The sequence below is a fragment of the Cupressus sempervirens genome, chromosome 1, assembly GCF_028749045.1.
Source record: "Cupressus sempervirens isolate cs-2001-9-10 chromosome 1, ASM2874904v1, whole genome shotgun sequence".
Classification (NCBI taxonomy): Eukaryota; Viridiplantae; Streptophyta; class Pinopsida; order Cupressales; family Cupressaceae; genus Cupressus; species Cupressus sempervirens.
In genome coordinates this window covers 435,935,107-435,958,641 of record NC_143118.1, presented here as the reverse complement: position 1 = coordinate 435,958,641, position 23,535 = coordinate 435,935,107, and positions in this window count along the sequence as shown.

The window sequence follows — 23,535 nt, the reverse complement described above, 5'->3', positions numbered from 1 at the left end:
GCACCTATGAACTGAGGCACACTGCGAGTTTTGGCATCGAGCGAGACCGCTGTGCTGAATTCAAACAAAACATGATATCTAGAAAATGAGATAGGTTTTTTTAGGTATCAACATCACCATCCTATAGAACTTGACAATTCATTGATACCCCTCACGAGCTTCTAGTTATGACCCTCAAAAGATCGACCTTGAAACACACTTAGAGGACCTTAGAGACTCCTTGGTATGGGGTGGCCGCATACGATGGATGGTCTTCATGGATGGAACAAGGGTGTTACTAGAGTTCACCCACCCACTTGGAGTTAATGGCACTGATGATTTGATGCCAAGATCAGTGGTTTCAAAGTTACGCTCTAGTGCACCTATGAACTGAGGCACACTGTGAGTTTTGGCATCAAGCAAGATCATTGTACTGAATCCAAACAAAATGTGATCTCCCAAAAATGAGATAGGTTATTTTAGGTATCAACATCATTGTCCTATAGAATTTGATGTTTCATCGATATCCCTCATGAGCTCTGAGTTATGACCCTCAAAAGATTGACCTCGAAATGCACTTAGAGCATCTTAGACACTCCTTGGTACAGGGTGGCCATGGATAATGGGTGCTCTCTATGGCTGAAACAAAGGTGTCACTAGGGTTCACCTTCCCACCCAGAGCTAATGGAACTGACGATTTGATGCCAAGATCAACGGTTTCAAAGTTACACTCTAGTGCACCTATGAACTGAAGCACACTATGAGTTTTGGCATCAAGTGAAATTGTTGTGCCAAATCCAAACGGAATGTGATATCTCAAAAATGAGATAGGATATTTTAGGTATCAGCATCACTATCTCATAGAATTTAACATTTCATCGATATCCCTCACGAGCTTCGAGTTATGACCCTGGGAAGATCGACCTCAAAATGCACTTAGAGCACCTTAGAGACTCCTCGGTACGAGGTCGCTAGGGATGATAGATGTTCTCCATAGAAAAAATAAGGGTTTCACTAGGGTTCACCCATCCACTCGGAGCTAATGGCACTGATGATTCGATGCCAAGATCAGTGGTTTCAGAGTTACACTTTGGTGCACCTATGAACTGAGGCACACTGCGAGTTTTGGCATCAAGCAAGATCACTACACCAAATTCAAATAGAACGTGATCTCTCAAAAAATGATGTAGTTTATTTTAGGTATCAACATTACCATCCTATAGAATTCAACATTTCATCAATAGCCCTTACAAGCTTCGAGTTATGACCCTCAAAAGATTGACCTTGAAATGCACTTAGAGCACCTTGGAGACTCCTTAGTATGGGGTGGTCGCCGATGATGGATGGTCTTCGTGGATGGAACAAGGGTGTCACTAGGATTCACTTGCCCACCTAGAGCTAATGGTGCTAATGATTTAATGTGAAGATTAGCAGCTTCAAAGTTACGCTCTGGTGCACCTATGAACTAAGGCACACTCTAAGTTTTGGCATCGAGCAAGATTGTTGTGCCGAATCCAAACTGAATGTGATCTCTCAAAAATGAGATAGGTTATTTTAGGTATCAACATCACTATCCAATAGAATTCAACATTTCATTGATAGCCCTCATAAGCTTCAATTTATGACCCTCAAAATATCAACCTTGAAACACACTTAGAGCACCTTGGAGACTCCTCGGTATGGGGTGGCTACAGATGATGGATGCTCTCCGTGGTTGAAACAAGGGTGTCACTAGGATTCAATTGCCCACTTGGAGCTAATGGCACTGACAATTTGATGGCAAGATTAGTAGTTTTAGAGTTACACTCTAGTGCACCTATGAACTAAGGCACACTGCGAATTTTGGCATCGACGAAGATCGCTGTACCAAATTATAAAAGAATGTGATCTCTTGAAAATGAGATAGGTTATTTTAGGCCTTAGCATCACCGTTCTGTATAATTTGATATTTCATTGATAGCCCTCATGAGCTCTAAGTTATGACCCTCAAAAGATTGATCTCAAAATGCACTTAGAGAACCTTGGAGACTCCAAGGTATGGGGTGGTCACAAATAATGGATGGTCTATGTGGATGGAACAAGGGTGTCACTAGGGTTCACCCATCCACCTGAAGCTAATGGTGGTAATGATTTGATGCCAAGATTAGTGGTTTTAGAGTTATGCTTTGGTGATCCTTTAATGTTAGAATGCTATTTTTATGCACTATTATGGATGTGTATTTGGAAATTGAATAACTTTTGCAATTCGAATAATTCAAAAACATGGAAACCAATGTCTCATGTTTAAAAGATAGAGACTAATAAGTATGAATCTAATCCTTAAGTAGTCTAGTTAGTTCAATATTATATTATAGATCTCTTTAGATGGGTGTATAGATCTCTTTAGGTGGGTGTCTTCATGTTGGAGTGCTTGAGATAGGTTTTGTGTATGCAATTAATATATCACAATGATGTAAAAGAGACAATCATGGAAAAAATTAAATTGGTCTTTTCTTTTCAAGTACTAAATTATATCATGTAATTTAGACCACTCATCATAAATAAAAATAGAATAATTCAAATATTTTGCATGTATTTGGATGTGTATGTGTTATTTTGAATAACTTGTCTTTTTCATTATTACAAAAACCATGATATACAAAAAAACTTCACATTTTACATCATAATACATCATAAATTTTATGAATTCTCCCCAACACCCCCCCCCCCCCACTCTTCATGATGTACCTACATTCCAATATCATAAAAAAATTAGTAACTTATTGTATTAAACAAGATAATTAGTGGTCTCTTTGTTTTAGGGTTTCCAACAGGGCTTCATGATTAGCATTAGTAATAGTAAAAAGTTATTTTACTTTTGGTCTTCCTTGATGCTTCAACAACTTTACATTTGTTGCTATAATAAGATGCAAAAATATATGAGAATTATTTTGTGCTTCTGATAGTCTTCGAATATAGGAATTTTGTTCCTTCTAAGCATGTATGTCCGTAGCCATGTTCCAGTGACAACCACTAAACCAGTAGGATATGTGAATCCATCATCATCTGTGATCGGTTGTGCAAGTTTTTGTTTACCTCTTACACAATGTGCTAACCAATAATCAATTTTCTCATCATTCCCCTATGGTACAACCAATGCAAAGAAATCTCCTGGTTGAAGTAGATCTAATAGATGGTTATGATCAAGTGAAATTTTCATGTCATCATTTTTGACAAAGGGTATGATAGACGATGGAGTAAGATAATATGGATCCCATGTGTCCACTCACTCACTCGACTCAATTTGATCCCAATCACACTGAAAACAACTAGGACAAAAGCAAGCTAGCTGTCATGTCCAAATGGTCTATGTACTAGAATCAGAGCTTTGGAATGAATGCATTTTTGATGAATCTCTCACTGTAGCATAATCTGATCTATCACCTATGGACCCTTCCTCAACCAACCAAAAGATCTTGTGTACCACTAAATCAAGAGTCCCCCCCTGTGATAATGCTAAACTACACTAATCAATAATGCTACGAGCATCAAGAAGCTCTACTACTGAAAACTTTAGTTGCTCCTTAACTAGAGCTCTCTTCACACATGCCCTTGTTCCATCATGTTCCTCTTTTCCATGGCTAGACTAAAAAAAACTCCAAATATGAAGCACCCCTCTCTTGACGTACATGCTACACAATCAATAAAACATGCAAGCATTATTGAATTGACCTATATAGTTATCTGACCAAATGATATGTCTATCCATAGCAATTGCATGCTCATGTAAGAAATCAAAATAATTCTCGAAACAATGTTGCACAAACTCGTGAGAGTGAGATCTATCATCACTCATATAAAAATGATACTCTCTAATAATCTTTTGATTATCTTTTGCACTATCAAGGGCATGTATATATGTAATGTGAACGAAAATAGCAATTTGAATGGAGTTGTAATACTGAGGTTGTGTCTCATATTGAGGTTGCAATGTGTAGTTCTCAACAAAATCAACAACTGATATAATAGTGCCAATGGAAAAACTCTCCTTACACATTCTAAATTGTTGATCCAACCACTGAGACCTATGACTATGTCTTGCATTCTTGTAGAAAAGATTTTCCTTGAAATTTGAAATAAAACTAGCCACACTAATATCTTTTCCAACCAATTCACATCTAGAGATCTCACCCCCACTCTTCAATATGTATTTCACCATTTTATATACTTTTTTTGTCACTATTGTCTTTCCAAGATCTTGTTCACACCCCTCATGGAAACATGTGTCAAACTTGGATAAGCCACCACATTCTAAACACTTCTCATTTAAGCAAACATTTATAGAAAAGTAACAACCATCAACTCTACGACATAAAAGTATATCTAGCAAGTCTCTTAATGATTTTGGAAGCCCACTAGCACCACAATCCTCCAACATTTCTTTACTATGCAAAGTAGAATGGATGGAGCATAATAGTTCATGGTGCATAGAAAACTCAACATGATATTCACAACAACATGTATTTCAAATTTGTAGTGGTACACAATAAAATGGCTTCAAAGATTCAAAAGCCCTTTGTGATATATGAAGATTTGGATGACTCTCTCTAAACTATTTGAACAACATAGTTTGACTTACTTCCAAATAGTGTTTAGGATGTGGCATGCGGTCTCTGATGCCAATTCTCAACCTTAACATGTCTTTAGTATTGGGTGATACTTGTGAGCTAGAGTGCCAAAATTATGTAATTTCTTCCTTCACATCATCGGATAGCTTCTTATCAAAATGTGGAAGTCTCCCACTAAATGAGTATGTTTCATTTTGAAGAGCGTCATAAATTTTCTCTTGTCAACTAAGTTCTCTTCTCAAAGTAGTACGATTTAGATTCAAATCAATACAAATTTGTCTCATATATCTACCCTTTCTCAAATGATGACTTACCAAAAAGGTTGTAATAACCCTTTGAGAAGCTTTGTTATCCTTCTCCCTGCTTTTTTTCCTAATGCTATTGAGAGCACTAAAAAGATTCTTCACAATAATGGCATTTCTTTCTAAATTTTTATTAACATGAATCTTCAATTTGGAAAGCATAGGTCTCATCTTTTTCATCTTTAATAAGTGCATGAAAAGCTGACATTGCTCCACCACTGTCCTTTTGCCAAAAGACATCTTATATAGTCTCGAAGCCCATAACCAAATGGTTCTTTCTGAATTTTTCCCTTCCAAACTAGTAATAATCATTTCATCAATTTCAATTATCCATTTTGGTGTTCTAGAACCTTCATGTCAATTATAATTCTTGTGCATTAGGTTCTTGTGCATTAGGTTCCTCTGCATTGTTAATGGTCAATTATGCAATTTATATTATGACAAGGTAACATTTCGTCCTTGAAATTTTCAGTCTCTAAATTTTTAATTGCAATTTTATCATTTTCAATTTATATATTTTCATTCTCCAACTGTACATATTCGTTATCTGACTCTATGATTTCACCTTCGACTAATTCATTGTCAACTTGACTAACATTTAACATACTTTATCTTTTCCTTTGATGTTCCATTTTGTCCCTTTCCCTATATGCTGCAATGTCTTCATTGGATACCTTCATTTTGCATTTAGCTTTTTGATGATTATTGCTCCCCATTCAGATGACAATATCAGACACCTAGAGTTATATTATGAAACTTTTTTCAGTTGGATGAGCTCCAAAATATGACTTTTTGTAAAACTCATGAAAAAGGCCCCCAAAAAGTGATGTTGTCAGATCTATAATGACAGGGAATATTTGGAAAAATCATGCCAATATATCAGATATCCAATTTCATATTGGATACCTAATATGATATCAGATATCTGACACCTATCCAAAAAAATTTGGAGGGAAAAATGAATTTGTGGGTTATGATATAATTAGAGTTTGTGAGTTATAAGTTATTTCAGTTATATGACTATGTAAAGACATAATATTATATAATATATAATAACATAACGTAAAGATATAATATATAATAATATATTATGTTATTATTATTATTATCTACTAATCAAATATATATTTTTATATTATTATTATTATTAGTTTTAATATATTTTTATTAAATATAATAACATAATATATTATATATATGTTATTAATATATCTTATTGCTATTATCATCTATAAATTATAATCTATAATATATTATTATTATGACCTATGTTATTAATATATAATAATATATTATGTTATTAATATATAATAATATATTATGTTATTATTATAATCTATAATATATTGTTATTATTACCTATGTTATTAATATATAATAATATATTATGTTATTATTATTATAATCTATGATATAATATATTAATATATATATGTCCCTAGGGGTCCTAAGAACCCTAGGCACATATTAGAATCGTTCATATGGGTTGAAGAGGGTCATAGGTCACCTATGACCCCTTTGACCCATTACATGACGACATATGTCTCTAGGGGTCCTAGGACCCCTAAGGACATATTAGAATTGTTCATATGGGTCATATGGGTCGAAGGGGTTCATAGAGTGACCTATGACTCCCTTCCACCCATTACATGATGACGTATGTCCCTATGGGTCCTATGACCCTTAGGGACATATTAAAATCATTTATATGAGTCGAAGGGGGTCATAGGTCCCTTCCACCCATTAGAGGATGACATATGTTCCTAGGGGTCCTAGAACCCCTAGGGACATATTAGAATCATTCATATCAGTCGAAGTGGGTCATAGGGTGACCTATGTCCCCCATTGACACATTCCATGATGCAATATATCCCTAGGGGTCATATAAGAATTGTTCATATGGGTCAAAGGGGGTTATAGGTCACCCTATGACCCCCTTCCACCTATTACATGATTCTAATATGTCCCTAGGGGTCCTAGGAACCCTAGGGACATATTATAATCATTCATATGGGATGAAAGGGGTCATAGGGTGACCTATTACACCTTTTGACCCATTCCATGATGACATGTCTCTAAGGGTCCTAGGACCATTAGAGACATATTAAAATTATTCATATAGATCAAAGGGGGTCATATGGTGACCTATGACCCCTTTCGACCCATTACATGATAGCATATATCTTTAGGGGTCTTAGGATCCCTAGCAATATATTAGAATAGTTCATATGGGTCGAAGGGGGTCATAGGGTGACCTATGATGCCCTTCTACCCATTACATAACAACATATGTCCCTAGGGGTCCTAAGACCCCTAGGGACATATTAGAATTGTTCATATGGGTTGAAGGGGGTCATAGGGTGACTTATGACCCCCTTCCAACCATTACATGATGACATATGTCCCTAGGGGTCCTAAGACTACTAGGGACATATTAGAATTGTTCAACTGGGTTGAAGGGGTCCATAGGTGACCTATGACCCCCTTTGACACATTTTATGATGACATATGTCCCTAGGGGTCCTACAAACCCTAGGGACATATTAGAATCGTTTATATGGATTGAAGGAGGTCATAAGGTGACCTATGAACCTCTTCCACCCATTACATGATGACATATGTCCCTAGGGGTCCTAGGACCCCTTGTGACATATTACAATCATTCATATGAGTTGAAGGGGGTCATAGGGTGACCTATGACCCCTTTTAACCCATTCCATGATGACATATGTACATAGCGGTCCTAGGAGCCCTAGGAACATATTAGAATAGTTCATATGAATTGAAAGGGGTCATAGGGTGATCTATGACACTTTTCGACCTAGTAAATGATGACATATCTCCCGAGGGGTCCTAGGACCCCTAGCAACATATTAGAATCTTTCATATTGGTCAAAGGGGGTGATAGGGTGAACTACGACCCCTTTTGACACATTACATGATGACATATGTCACTAGGAGTCCTAAGACCCCTAAGGACATATTAGAATCATTCATATGGGTTAAAGGGGGTCATAGGGTGACCTATGACCCCTTTCAACCCATTACATGATGACATATGTCCCTAGGGGTCCTAGAATCCCTAATGACATATTAGAACAGTTCATATTGGTCGATGGTGGTCATAGGGTGACCTATCACGCCATTTGACAAATTTTATGATGTCATATGTCTCTAGGGGGCCTAGGAGCTGTACGAACATATTAGAATCATTCATATGGGTCGAAGGGGGTCATAGGGTGACCTATGACCCCTTTCGACTCATTCCATGATGACATATGTGTCTAGGGTTCCTAGAACCCCTAGGGACATATTAGAATTGTTCATATGGGTCAAAGGTAGTCATAGGGTGATTTGTGACCTCCTTCAAACCATTACATGATGACATATGACTCTAGGGGTCTTAGGATGCTTAGGGACATATTAGAATCATTCATATGGGATGAAGGGGGTCATAGAGTGACCTATGACCCCTTTCAACCCATTCTATGATGACATATATCCCTACAAGTCCTAGGACCCTTAAGGACATATTAGAATCATTCATATGAGTCGAAGGGGGTCATAGGGTGACCGATGAAACTCTTTGACCCATTAGATGATGACATATGTCCCTAGGGGTCCTAGGACCCCTAGGGACATATTAGAATCATTCATATGGGTTGAAGGGGGTCATAAGGTGATCTATGACCCCTTTTGATAGATTCCATGATGACATATGTCCCTAGGGGTACTAGGACCCCTAGGGACATATTAGAATCATTAATATTGGTCGAATGGGGTCATAGGGTGACCTATGACCCCCTTCGACACATTTGATGACAATATATGTCGCTAGGGGTCCTAAGACCCATAGAGACACAATAGAATCATTTATGTGAGTCAAAGGGTGTCATAGGGTGACCTATGACCCCTTTCGACCCTTTCCATGATGACATATAGGGACATATGAGAATAACCAACTTTGACCCATATGAATGATTCTAATATGTCCCTAGGGGTCCTAGGACCCCTACGGACATATTAGAATCATTCATATGGGTCAAAGTTGGTCATAGGGTGACCTATGACCCTTTTCAACCCATTAAAAGATGACATATTAGATCGTTCATATGGGTTGACCCTATGACCCCTTTTGACCCATTCTATGATGACATGTGTCCTTAGGGGTCCTAGGACCCCTAGAGATATATTAGAATCATTCATATGGGTTGAGACCCTATGGCCCTTTATGACCCATTCCATGACAACATATGTCCCTATGGATCCTACGACCCCCAGGGACATATGAGAATCGTTCATATGGGTTGAAGGGGGTCATAAGGTGATCTATGATCCCCTTCAACCCATTACATGATGACATATGTCCCTATATGTCTTAGGACCCCTAGGGACATATTAGAATCATTCATTGGGGTCGAAGGGGGTCATAAGGTGATCTATGACCCCTTTCAACTCATTCAGTGATGACATATTTCCATAGGGGTCCTAAGACCCCTAGGGACATATTAGAACTGTTCATATGGGTTAATGGGCGTCATAGGGTGACCTATGACACCCTTCGACCCATTACATGATGACATATGTCCTTAGGTGTCCTAGGACCCCTAGTGACATATTAGAATTGTTCATATGGGTTGAAGGGTGTCATAGGGTGACCTATGACCTTGTTCGACCCATTTCATGATGACATATGTCCCTCGAGGTCCTAAAACCCCCAAGGACATATTAGAATTGTTCATATGGGTTGAAGGGTGTCATAGGGTGGTCTATGACCCCTTTTGACTAATTCCATGATGACATATTAAAATTTTTCATATGGTTCGTGTAATGCCCCGCCAAGGGATCCAAAGAATTAACCTAGAATTTCACTAAGTCTGGTAACATTTTTTTTTTTTTTTTTTGAAATCACACGAAAGTAAATACCACATACAACTTATTCATAATAACAGAAGCAATAGCAGTGTCCATCTAAAGAATAAACATAACATACACAACATATTACATTCTTAAGATCCCTTAACGTTGAATTACATATATGAATCTATCTAGTACAACAACCACATGAAATAATAATGATAAGTCCAATGTTCATACATTACATTTCCAAATGCTCAATCATCCACTGTACATGTCACAGGGTATGAAGGCTTAAAAGAATATACATATGTGAAATATAGTGCATCATCCTATTCTAATCCATGGTACATCAAAGTAAAGATAATCACATGGTACACATGATACATCACCATAAAATTCATATACATCCATCATAAAGATCAACAAAATAAACTAAGTGCATGGTTCCTCCCAACCGTTAATAGCATCATTAGACCATCGTGGGCCCTAGCCATCCCTCCGTGCATAACATCCCAAATCACCGAAGAGATAATCGATATTAACATAGTAGGAATGTCACTCCTAATAAATACATCATATGTAGAAAGTAATCTAACATGAAAATATAAGCATAAGATAACATAATCTAACATATGCTAATCATCAATGAAAGGATACATATCCACCATCACGAAGGGCGCTTCAGCCACGATGTCTCAATGAATCTCAAATGATAAGAGTGAAAAATACACTACCACCCGACCACGTGGTACCTAAGTGGTCCACTCCCACTATGCTGAGGAGATAATATCAAGCCCCAAACAGGCTATCAAAATCACATAGCACAAGTCTCTAAAGTCTAGGAATCCTAAAAGTATACTAACTCAAAGGTTCCAATCACAAAATAGACATCTACTTCTCAGAGGCACACAATGACATGTAGGAACCTACTATGCAAGCGGGAAAGTGTCATCACATTTATCTCGTACAAGTTACCCTGGTAGTTAGCTAAACTCCACGGGTCCATACAGATCTCATGCGGCCACTAGTATCCTTTCATACTGACAAGGCATACTATGGAATGCAAGGTCACAACCATGCGTTCTCACTACTCCCATCCTAGCCTATACAAGCACTCAAGGCATGGGTGAGAACAAAAACTCTTATCTTTTTAGGTTCATTCAGTTAGTATTAGGTGTGAATGTTATCACTTATTAATCCAACTTACAATGAGTTACCCTGGCAGCCTCTTAGGGCCCCGGCCCCCATTGCAAGCCACTTCTCGACACTACATGCAGATATCCTACCCTAATGCTCATGGTATCATAATCATAAAGAAAATCCATAAAATCATCAAATATGCATAAAAGCATCAAATCTCCATGAGCAACATCCATAGAAAATCATGACCACAACAACTCTCTATTAGCAACTGAAGTATCACTGATAATCAAGGTATCCATTGGTTTTCAATAACCAAAATATATCTCAATCATACTGATCGAAGACTCCAAAAATGGTTGAGTCAAACATGTCACAACATGACATCATTAAGAATAAATCCACATATCAGTCCCATCATGGCGACTAGAATAGAACCAAGGATAACTGATCGATGACCAAAATAATGGTTAATTCAAGGGTCTCAAACATAAGAATCTCAACTTTAACAATTAGTAATCACAACCAATACATAGAGCATTCCATCACATAATCATGGTTGGGTTTATAAAGATTGAGAAATAAACATCATCATGACATCACAATCACATAACCCCCAAGCCTCTAGTAGACGTCCTATAACTGGTCAACACTAGTCAACCCAAAACCCAAAACAATAGCATAAAGTATACACAATGTAAACACATGTTTTGGTTTTGCTAAGTTTTCAAATTTAAATTCAAATGCAAAGTCTCAGTTTATGTTTCCAAGTTTAGAGGAAGAATTAGAAGAACATTTTCCTACATTTTTTTTTCCATGTATTTGTTTGATAGATAAAAAGTTTCTCCATTAGACTCAATTTTCTAATTGATCTAATAATACTTTGTTTGTATAACATTTTTTGAAAATTTACATTCTCAATGAATCCAACTTTGATTATATACTCTAATAATTAATCTTAATTAAAACTAAGTTTAATTAAATTAATCATTAACATCTCTTCATAACCTTAATCACAATACTTTAAATCATTAAAAGAGTGATTCATCAATTTAGAGCTTAATAATAATCATTTATAATTAATTATATATATATATATATATATATATATATATATATATATATATATATGTATATATATATATATATATATATTTATGTATATATATATAAATAAATATATATATATTTATGTATATATATATATATACATATATATATATATATATATATATATATACATATATACATATATATATATATATATTTATATATATATATACATATATATATATATATATATATATATATACATAAATATATATATATATATATATATATATTAACATTAAAAAAATTAATAACATTACAACATTTTTAATCGAACTCATATCAAATTTGCATATAACATTGCATGTATAATAAAAAAGAAACTGGCATATATCACAATGCAGTTTTCCTTTTAAAAAAATGTGCGGCTATTATTATGTCCGCACCGCAGGTACTGCGGATCGCAGGTACCTTGTGATACCGCAGGCCTGCGGTGGGTGGGGTAGTAAATACCCGCCTGCCCAACAATGTAAATGAAGATTATTTTCTTTTTTCTTAACAATCGCTTGCACGATTTTAGACTGTGTGATATGAAAAATGTTTCATAAAACATTTTTGCCTGCGGTATGCCATCCAATTTTTCAACACATGTAAATATATAAATTATATATATACACATGTATGTATATATATATATATGTGTGTAAGAAAAATGACAATTTATGAATACAAGTTTTCATTTTTTAGAATTTCTCTATAAACCTTGGATTTCCAAAATTTCCAATAATTAATCTAATGGGTTTGACTATGAATTTCAACCCTAGCCCCATTTTATTTTCAGATCTATGCATATAGAATTCTCAAATAAATTAACTACTCAAATTGAGAATGCATATAATAGAAACATGAGATTCCTTAGAAGACATGGAAGACACGAAGAAGACAGGGAAAACAAGATGCGAAAATATCACAAGAGTCTACCCGAATTCTGATGCTAATTCACTCTTCCTAAAAAAAAATCTGCAGAGCAAGCTCCTCCCTTCTTCAGAGTTCTCGAGTCCTCCAATCCTCCAATAGCTCTCCCTTTTTTTTTTTTTAAGCTTCTATGAATGCCTGAATATAAAGAGCTCTCAAGAAACCTTTGGAATGCTTCTTGAAACCGTTGAAAGGTGTCACCAACTAAGCATGGGTCTTTTCCAATTCTTTTTGATGAGTCATAGAATTGTAGACACTTTGTGCTTAATTGATGCACTAACCCCCCGTGTTGTTGACACATGTTAATTCCCATGCAAGCTTATAACTCCAATTTACTTTTTAAATAATTTCCATTTAAATATTTATAACTCCCATTTTAATTTTATAACTTTTTATTTTTATTTTTATATCTCTTATTATTATTATTTGTTTATTAATTTATTAGTATTTTATAATTATTATTTATTTTAATTTCTAATTTTCTTTTATTCAATTCTTTTCTTCAATTAATTCTCCTTTAATTAATTATAATCAAAATATCAAAGATCATGATATTTAATGTTCTCAAATAATTAATTTATTAATTAAATCTATTTGTTGAGACTTAATTAATAGAAAATTCACCATAGACCTTCAAGATAGAATATGGAAACCCATCATAGGACAATTCATACAAAATCAGTCTAAAGGATTAAAAATCACAAAATATGTCATCCGACACATTCAGTGGATACTTGTCCTAACTCACTAGGACAAATGGTTTTAGGGTTTAGGATTTGGACTTGAGAATTTATCTCCCCTCTCTTATCATTGAGATAGTATAATAGGGTACGCGCATCCTGGCAATTCAGGAAAGTCGATACCCGGTACCTGCAACCTACAGAAAAATCATGCATGTACATACAATATATATATATATATATATATATATATATATATATATATATATATATATATATATATATATATATATATATATATATATATATATATATATATATATATATATATATAGTGCTAAGCTAAACAGGCAATGGCAGGAATTGGTGCATCGTGTAGATCCCGACTAAGCAGGTGACTACAACTCCCTTCTTTAACCACATTAGAAATGCCATACAATAAGAAAACACGCACACCATACACATGCAAGTATGGGGTAAGTATCCATAATAAAACACATGAGATAATAAACCATCTAACTAATCATCAACAATAACAATATAATGATCATCATACATACATGAAATGTAAAGTCTAAATGATATCATCATATAACAACTGAATCCATAGCATAATGTCTGATAGTGTCAAAACAATACCACTAATCCATTAACATAAAGCTAGTCTATCATAATATGATAATAATAGCAATAATATGTCCAGTAAAGATGTGAACGAGGCTAGGCACTACAGTTCGATGCCCCTTTCGACCCGTCACCATTTAATGAGTCGAACCCTATGACCCCCTTTGATCAATTTCATGACAACGTATGTCCCTAGGAGTCCTACACATGCTAGGGACATATTAGAATCATTCATATGAGTTGAAAAGGGTCATAGGGTGACCTATGACCCCTTGTGACCCATTCCATGATGCCATGTGTCTTGAGGGGTCCTAGAACCCCTAGGGATATATTAGAATCGTTCATATGGGTTAAAGGCCGTCATAGGGTGGCCTATGACCCCCTTCAACCCATTACATGATGACATATGTCCCTAGGGGTCCTAAGACCCCTAGGGACATATTAGAATCACTCATATGGATCTAAGGGGTTCATAAGGTGACCAATGACCCCCATTGACCCATTCCATCATGACATGTGTCCCTATTGGTCCTAGAACCCCTACAGACATATTAGAATCATTCATAATTGTCGAAGGGTGTCAAAGGGTGACCAATGACCCCCTTTGACCTATTACATGATGACATATTTCTCTAGAGGTCTTAGGATCCCTAGCAACATATTAGAATCATTCATATGGTCGATGTGGGTCATAAGGTGGCCTATGACCCCCTTCGACACATTAGATGATGACATATGTCCCTAGGGCTAGGACCCCTAGGGATATATTAGAATCATTCATATGAGTGGAAGGGGGTCATAGGGTCACCCTATGATCCCTTTTGACCCATTACATGATGACAAATGTCCCTAGTGGTCCTAGGACCAATAGCAAAATATTAAAATTGTTCATATGGGTCAATGAGGGTCGTAGGTTGACCTATGACACCCTTCTACACATTCCATGAGGACATATGTCCCTAGGGGTCCTCATACCACTGCCAACATATTAAAATTGTTAATATGGGTTGAAGGGAGTCATATGGTGACTTATGACCACTTTCAACTGATCTCATGATTACATGTGTTTCGAGGGGTCTTTTGACCTTTGTGGACATATTAGAAATGGTCATATGGGTTGAAGGTCATTATAGGTTGACTTATGACCCCCTTCGAGCTATTACATAATGACATATGTCCTTAGGCCTCCTAGCACCCCTAAGGACATATTAGAATCATTCATATGGGTTGAAAGAGGTCATAGCATGATGTTTGACGCTGTTCGATCCATTCCATGATGACATATGTACCTAGGAGTCCCAAAACCCCTAGGGACTAATTAGAATTGTTCATATGGATTGAAGGAAGCCATAGGGTGACCTATGACCCCCTTCATCCCATTACATCATGATATATGTCCCTAGAGGTCCTAGGACCGCTAGGGACATATTAGAATTATTGATATGGGTTGATGGGGGTCATAGGGTGACCTATGACCCCTTTTGACAAAGTCCATAATGTCATATGTCCCTAAGAGTCCTAGGACCCCTACGGACATATTAGAGTCATTCAAATGGGTCAAAGGGGGTCATAAGTAACCTTATGACCCTCTTCGACCTATTTTATAAGGATATATATCCCTAAGGGTCCTAGGACACCTAGGGACATATTACAATCGTGTATATGGGTCGAAAGGTGTCATAGGGTGACCTATGACCTCTTTTGACCCATTCCATGATGACATATGTCCCTAGGGGTCCTATTAGAATCATTCATATGAGTCAAAGGGGGTCATAGGGTGACCTATGGCCCCCTTCTACCCATTACTTGATGATATATATCTCTAAGTGTCCTAAGACCCCTAGGGACATATTAGAATCACTAATATGGATTGAAAGGGGTCATAGACTTATGACGCCTTTCGACCCATTCCAAGATGACATATGTCTTTATAAGTCCTAGGACCCCTAGAGACATATTAAAATCATTTGATATTGGTTGAAGGGGGTCATAGGGTGACCTATGACCACCTTTAACCCATTACATGATGACATATGTCCTTAGGGGTCCCAGGACCCCTAAGGACATGTTAGAATTGTTCATATGGGTCGTTGGGGGTCATATGGTGACCTATTACCCCCTTAGACCCATTCCATGATGAAATATGTCCTAGGGACATATTAAAATCATTCATATTGATCTAAGGGCGTCATAGGCCCCTCTAACCCATTACATGATGACAAGAATTGTTCATATGAGTCCATGTGGGTCATAGGATGACAGGTGACCTATGACCCCCTTCGACACATTCAATGATGACATATGTCACTGACAGTCCTAGGACCCTTAGGGACACATTAGAATCATTCATATGGGTCGAAGGGGGACATAGGGTGATATATGACCCCTTTTGACCCATTCTATGATAACATATGTCCCTAGGGGTCCTAGAACCCCTCCAGACATATTTGAATTGTTTATATGAGTCAAAGTTGGTCATAGGGTAACCTATAACCCCTTTGAACCTACTTAAAAATGACATGTGTCCCTAGTAGTCCTAGGACCCCTAGCGACATATTAAAATCATTCATATGGGTTGACCCTATGACCCCTTTCGACCCATTTCATGATGACATATGTCTCTAGGGGTCCTATGTCATGTAGGGACATATTAGAATCATTTATATGAGTTGAAAGGGGTCATAGGGTGACCTATGACCCCTTATGACCAATTCCATTATGACATACGTCCATATGGCTCCTATGACCCTTAGAGACATATTAGAATCATTCATATGGGTTGAAGGGGTTCATAGGGTGACCTATTATCCCTTTCAACCCATTACATGATGACATATTGTCATGTCCCCTATTCAAATAGTTAAAAAATAAATAAACTTTGTTAAGGCAGGCAGGCTCCAAAAAGGTGAAATTTCGGAAAAAGGGGCTAATCTTTGGAAACCAATGGACTAATAAATAAAAGTTATTATTAAATTATATTTTATTAACCCCTCTTGGACGTGAGTTAGGGTTATGCCCTCTTTAAAAGGGGTTTGGAGGCATTTTGGGCTCATTCTACATCTTGATTCTTGCTAATTTTCTTGTTGTTCTTCAAAGGCTGCCAAACCTGTGGAGAAGGAGACCCAAGAACGAGAGTTTGTAGGTTTTCAGGAAGGCTAAGGATGGGAGTTTGAAGCCATTCCATGTGCATGCTCATACAGATTTTACCTTTGTGCTGAATAGTGCAGATTTGGGTGTTTTCGGGGTTGTTTTTTGTTTGAGTTTGGGTTTTCAGTTGAGTGTTTCATATCAGTTTGGTTTGCTGCTGTATGTCAGACTTTATGATGTTAAAATAGAGCTAAATATATATACTGGGTCATGATTAAACTTCTGAGATAGTTTATGAGTGTTTTGTGGTGTTTTCGGGCATTTTTGTGTTAATTTCCAGAGCCCGATTGAGCATAGTTTTGCCCTACATTTGTGAGCTATTGTGTAAAGGCTATACAAATCTGAAAATATCATTTTGTAGGCTGTTATGATGCTGAAATTTCTATAAAAATGTCCATTTTCAAATTTATTAATAATTTGTGAAGTTGTGAAGTTTTTGGCACTAATTTGGACATACCCGATTTGGGTTTTATTGGGAAATTGGTAGATCTTTGTAATATTGGTTGTTTGATTTTAAAGTTCTGATTTGAGGCTGGAAATATCATAAAAAAAATTAGTAAAGGGACATTTCACATATGTCCCTAAGGTTCCTAAGACCCCTAGCGATATATTAAAATTGTTCATATAGGTCAAAGTGGGTCATAGGCTGATCTATGACCCCTTTCAACTCATTTAGTCATAACATATGTCCCTAGGGCTCTTAGGACCCTTAGGGACATATTAGAACTGTTCATATTGGTCAAAGAATGTCATAAGGTGACCTATGACCCCCTTCGATGCATTACATAATGACATATGTCCCTAGGGTTTCTAGGACCCATAGAGACGTATTAGAATCATTCATATGGGTTGAAAGGGGTCATAGGGTGACCTATTACCCCTTTCGATCCATTTCATGATGACATATGTCCCTCCGGGTCCTAAGACCCCTAGGGACATATTAGAATCATTCATATGGGTTGAAGGGTGTCATAGAGTGGTCTATGACCCCTTTTGACCCATTCCATGATGACATATGTCCTTAGGGGTCCTAGGACCCCTAGAGACACATTATAATCCTTCATATGGGTCGATGCCCTATGACCTTTTTTGACCTGTTGTCATGTAATGGGTCAAAGGGGGTCATAGGGTGACCTATGACCCCTTTGACCCTTTCCATGATGACATATGTCCCTAGGGTTCCTAGGACCCCTATGGACATATTATAGTCATTCATATTGGTCGAAGGCAGCCATAGGGTCACCCATGACCCACTTCGACCCATATAAATGATTCTAATATGTCCCTAGGAGTTGTATGTCATACTGTAATAGTTCAAAGGGGGTCATAGCTCACCCTATGACTCCTTTCGACCAATTAGCTAATTACATATGTCCCTAGGGGTCCTAGGACCCCTAGGGACATATTAGAGTCATTCATATGGGTTGATGGGTGTGATAGGTTGAGCTATGACCCCCTTCAACACATTGCATGACGACATATGTCCCTATGGGTCTTAGGACCACTAGCAACATATAAGAATCATTCATATAGGTTGAAGGGGGTCATACGGTGACCTATGACCCCTTTCAACCCAATCTATGATGACATGCATCCCAAGGGGTCCCAGGACCCATGGGGACATATTAGAATCATCTCATTTCATGACAGATGTCCTTAGGGCTCCTAGCACCCCTAGGGACATATTAGAATCATTCATATGGGTTGAAGGAGGTCATAGCATTATGTTTGACCCTGTTCGACCCATTCCATGATGACATATATCCCGAAGGGTCCCAGGACCCTTATGGACATATTAGAATCGTTCATATGGATTGAAGGGGGCCACAGGGTGAGCTATGACCCTTTTTGACTTGTTACATGATGACATATGTCCCTAGTGGTCTTAAGACTCTTAGGAATATATTAGAATCATTCATATGGGTCAAAGGGGGTCATAGGGTGACCTATAACATCTTTCGACACATTTCATGATGACATTTGTCACTAGGAGTCCTATGACACTTAGGGACATATTAGAATCATTCATATGGGTCGAAGGGGGTCATAAAGTGACCTATGACCCCTTTCGTCCCATTACATTATGACATGATCCTAGGGGTCCTAAGACCACTAACGACATATTAGAATCATTCATATGGGTCGATGGTCATAGTTCATAATGTCATATGTCACTAGGGGTCCTAGGACCCTTAGGGAAATATTAGATTCATTGATATGGGTCTAAGGGGGTCATAGAGTAACCTATGACCCTCTTTGACCTATTTCATGAGGACATATGATCCTAGAGGTCCTAAGACATGTAGGGATATATTAAAATCTTTCATAAGGGTCGAAGGGTGTCATATGGTGACCTATAACCCTCTTTGACCCATTCCATGATGACATATGTCCCTAGGGGTTCTAGCACTCCTAGGGACATATTAGAATCAATCATATGGGTCGAAGGGGGTCATAGGGTGATCTATGACCCCCTTTGACCCATTACATGCTAACATATGTCCCTAAGGGTCCTAGGACCCTTAGGGACATAATAGAATCACTCATATGGACCGAAGGGGGTCATAGGGTCATTTGATATTGGTTAAAGGGGGTAATAGGGTCATTTGATATTGGTCGAAGGGGGTCATATTGAAACCTATAACCCACTTTGACCCATTACATGATAACATATGTCCCTAGGGTTACTAGGATCCCTAGAGACATATTAGAATCATTCATATGGATCAATGGGGGTCATAGGGTGACCTATGACCCTGTTCGACCCATTAGATAATAACATATGTCACTAGGGGTCCTAGGACCGCTAGAAGCATATTAGGATTGTTTATATGGGTTGAAGGGGGTCAGAGAGTGACCTATGACCCCTTTCTACCCATTCCATGATGAAATATGTCCCCAGGGGTCCCAAGACCCCGAGGGACATATTAGCATCATTTACATGGGTGGAAGGGGGTCATAAAGTGACCTATGATGCCTTTTGACTTGTCGTCATGTAATGGGTCGAAGGTATACATTAAAAGATGACATATGTCCCTAGGGTTCTTAGAACCCATAAGAACATATTAGAATTGTTCATCTGGTTCGAAGGGGGTCATAGGGTGACCTATGATGCCCTTCAACAGATTACAAGATTACATATATACTTAGGAGTTCCTAGACCCCTAGGGACATAGTACAAATATTTATATGGGTCAAAGGTGGTCACAAGTCACCCTATGACCCCCTTCAACCTAGTACATGATGAAATATATCCCTAAGGGTCCTAGGACCCCTAGGGAAATATTAGAATTGTTCATATGGGTCAGTGGGGTTCATAGGGTGACCTATGACCCGCTTCGACATATTCAGAGTCGTGATCTTGCCAGCCTAAGGGTTTGTAGAAGTTGCATGTCAGTTTTAACAACTACCCAGATCTTGCATGTCAAGTTTTGATAACTACCCAGATCTTGCATGTCATATTTTATGATTGCATGCAACTGAGTGAAAGAGAAAAAAGATATTTGCAGCGAGAAAAGAATAAAAAAAATTTGATCAAACCCCCAGTTGAAAGCAAAAGTACAAAATCCAAGGAAGAAAAAAGTATGGCTGATCCAGATGAGATGGCAAAGAAATTCTTCCAAGACATCCAAAATACTCAGAAGCAAACAGTGGATGGTTTGGCGGAAACTAGAGAGGCTTTGCGTATATTGACAGAAAAATTACAAGGAATTGCATCTATTAATGAGAAAGGGAGCACTTCAGAGGAGCCAAGAAATGGGAGATCCACACCATCTAAATCAACCAAATCTATTTTCTTGCCTACAGATGAGCCACCAGTACCAAATCCAGCCATTAATCTAGTGGAAGAGGTTACAGGTAATTTGATTACATTAAGAGCTACTTACAATGGCTTAGATGATGACTTTCGTAGTTTAGTTCCTTTTAGAGAATATGTGGATATGATGAACACTTTGATGTCCAAGAAAGAGAACAAGAGGGAGCATGACACAAGTGGAAGAGAGCTCAAAAATAAAATAAGCAAGTTTACAACACTTACTTTTGATGGAACAAATAAAATTTCAGCTAGAGTATGGCTACAAAAATTACAAACTTTCTTCACACTTAACCCCATGAAAGAGAGTGATGCTATTAAATTTGCAAGTCTACACTTGGAAGATGCAGCCTATGATTGGTGGTATCATGGAATGACTACTCAAGGTCACGATCAGGTAACTACATTTGAAGATTTCATTCAAAGGGTGATAGATAGATTTGACCTCAAGGATGATGAAGAGTACTTTAAAGAATTGTCAAAGTTGAAGCAAACCAAATCAGTTAATGAGTATATAGAAGAATTTCAAAAAGTGGCTATTATGGTACCTGATATGAGTGAAAAGAGGATCGTTTATCTTTTTCTTGATGGTTTAGAAGATTCTGTTAAGGGTTTGGTTAAGGCTTTCTCACCTTCAACCTTACAGGAAGCTATCAAAAGAAGCTTGCAACTTGAAACTTGCGTGCCTATGAAATCAATCACTAATCAAAAACCTCCAAATCTTTGGTAACATAAGGGAAATTTTCAGAAAAAGGCTTTCCCAACACTACCACCAAAAGATGTGACAAATGTGGCAAAAAAGAAGGTAGATGAAGAGACTAGGAGTGAATTACGAAGGAAAAAGCTTTGTTTTACTTGTAGAGAACCATGGGTTCCAGGACACAGATGTTTGGGGAAAGGTCAAGTGCACTATATTGAAGTTGCTTCAGAATCTGATTCAGATGAGCATGAGAAATTTCATGATACTAAGGAGGAGGTAGAAGAAGAGAAAGTAAAAGAAATCAGCAAGGATGGCACTTTAGCAGCATTATCTGGAGTCCCAAGATACCATCCCTTCCGAATTTGAGGGGTACTAGCAGGGCAAAGGTTGACTGTTCTTCTTGATAGTGGGGCAACTCACAATTTTATTGATGAGGGATTTGTTATGAAAAGAGGGCTTAAAGTAGAAGATTTTGAGGGATTCAATGTTACTGTAGCTGATGGATTCACTATGCCTTGCACATGGGTGGTGAAACAACTCAAGATGACCTTAGGAGATTATGAGTTATGTGATGAATTCTATGTGGTTGGTATTGGGGAGACAAATCTTGTATTGGGTGTTCAATGGTTGCACTCTATCGGAGGCTATTACATGAACCATCAAACTATGGAGTTTAAATTTCATTCCAATGGGAAAGAAGTCATATTGAGAGGGTTATTGAATGGAGCACCTAAGGCGGTCTCTGCAAAGAGGATGGAGAGGACTTTTCAAAGAGGACAAGTAACATGGGCAGCAAGAGTCATAATCCAAACAACAAGCTCTCCAAAGAATCAAGGTAATTTCCATTTTGAAATTCAAAATATTCTTGATAAGCATAGTATAGTTTTCAATGATTTGCCTCCAGGATTACCACCAGATAGAGGTTTTGAGCATGTTATAGAGTTAGAATAGGGTGCCAAACTAGTTATAACAACCCCATACCACCATCCAAGAGGTTATAAGGAAGAAATTGAAAAAACTATTAAAGAACTCCTGGACATGGGATTCATAAGGCCTAGCTCTAGTCCATTTGCATCATATGTGGTACTTGTCAAGAAAAAGGATGGTACAATGAGAATGTGTATAGACTACAGGGCTCTAAACAAGAAGACCATAAAAAATAGGTATCCCATACCACGCATAGATGAACTCATTGATGAGTTACATGGTGCTGTATACTTCTCAAAAATTGACTTAAGATTAGGCTACCATCAAATCCGAATGAGGAGTGAAGATGTGGAAAAAACTACTTTCAGATGTCACTATGGGCACTTTGAATTTCTTGTTATGCCATTTGGACTCACTAATGCACCTGCAACATTCCAATCTTGTATGAATAAGGTATTCAGTCAGCATCTTTGAAAATTTGTTTTGGTATTTTTTGATGATATCTTGATATACAGTAAAACATGGGAAGAGCATCTAAAGCACATAGACACTGTTTTGGGAATCTTGGAGCAGCAATCCTTCTATGCTAAGCTATCTAAATGTGAGTTTGGTTTGACAGAGATCCTATATTTGGGACATATTATAAGCTCTAAAGGAGTACAGGTTGATCAACAAAAAATCCAGGCAATTTTGGATTGGCCTCCACCCACTAATCTTACACAGTTGAGAG